The sequence below is a fragment of the Trichechus manatus genome, unplaced genomic scaffold (genome assembly GCF_000243295.1).
Source record: "Trichechus manatus latirostris isolate Lorelei unplaced genomic scaffold, TriManLat1.0 scaffold00369, whole genome shotgun sequence".
Lineage (NCBI taxonomy): Eukaryota > Metazoa > Chordata > Mammalia > Sirenia > Trichechidae > Trichechus > Trichechus manatus.
Window position 1 is genome coordinate 278,864 of NW_004444305.1, and position 1,259 is coordinate 280,122.

A 1,259-nucleotide genomic window follows, 5' to 3' on the forward strand; every position below is an offset into this window, starting at 1 on the left:
GGTCCTAAATATTTTTAAGTTGTCCTCTTCAAAGTTTGGACAAATAGCTTACTACAATATATAAGACAACTGAATAAAAGTAGGACCCAATTATATACATATTTCATTTCAGTAAGTATTTGTACACAATGTGTCCTGAAATGTGCCTTCATTTTCTACACAGAAAAATATAATTTCTATTTATTCATTATCCATGTACATAAACAAGTTAGCTTAAATTCCTATTACTGTTGTAACATAAATACCACAAGTGGGTGGGTTTAAATAACAGAAATTTATTTTTTCACAGTTCTAGAGACTAAAAGTCCAAATCAGAGTCTACCTACTTGCAGGCAGTCCCAGGCATTTCTTGGTTCCTTGGTGATTCTCACATGGCACCTATCTTCCCCCATGTATGTAAGCCTCTGTGTCTAATCTGCTGTTTTATTAACTCAGAAGTGGTTAGGATTAGCATCTACCCTGCACTGCTATGAGCTCAACTGATTGATTAATTATATTACATTACATTATGGAGGGTGACCTGCTCTACTCAAGATCAGTTGATTTAATCACAAGACTGAAGTATATAAGAATATGGCCAGGCTTTCAATGCATGCTTTTTGGGACACAATTCAATCCATAACACTTGTATATATTTGTTCATACCATTCACAATTATTAAGGATCAGCAGATACTAGTCAAATTAACAATTATTAATCATCTGCAAAGGTTAGATACATTACCTCTTCTCAAATGACTTCCGCATAGTCCTTGTATCTGATAAAGTTGAAATAATTATTATTTATTTTGTGTTAATTTTCCATTGTAAGTTTGTGAATGTTATTTGTAGGTAGTGTGGACTTGGGGGATTTTATCATGACTTCCCTCCCATTTCACCCTCATGGACTACTAAATTATTTACCGTCAGTTTTCTTGTATTTCTACTTATTTAAAAAAACATGCATATAGACATACATATCTTTGTTTAGGCCTTCCTATATTGCTGAGAAACAGTTTGTGTTGCATATTACATTGTTTTGGAGAACCATTTTCAGGGACATAGGGATAAGATTCAAGAGTAGTGTTTACTGTTCGTAAAGCCAAATAAAATTTTAAAATCATCCTAAACGGTTCAACTTTTTTTTAATTGCCAGCTTTAAAAAGAAGCATTACTGCATTTGTGCTAGAGATTGTTCCACATTACCACTCTTTACTTCTCAAGTTTAGATAAAACTCCTTTGGAATGTGTGTAGGTGCAAAATGACCAGTTCAAAGAGAA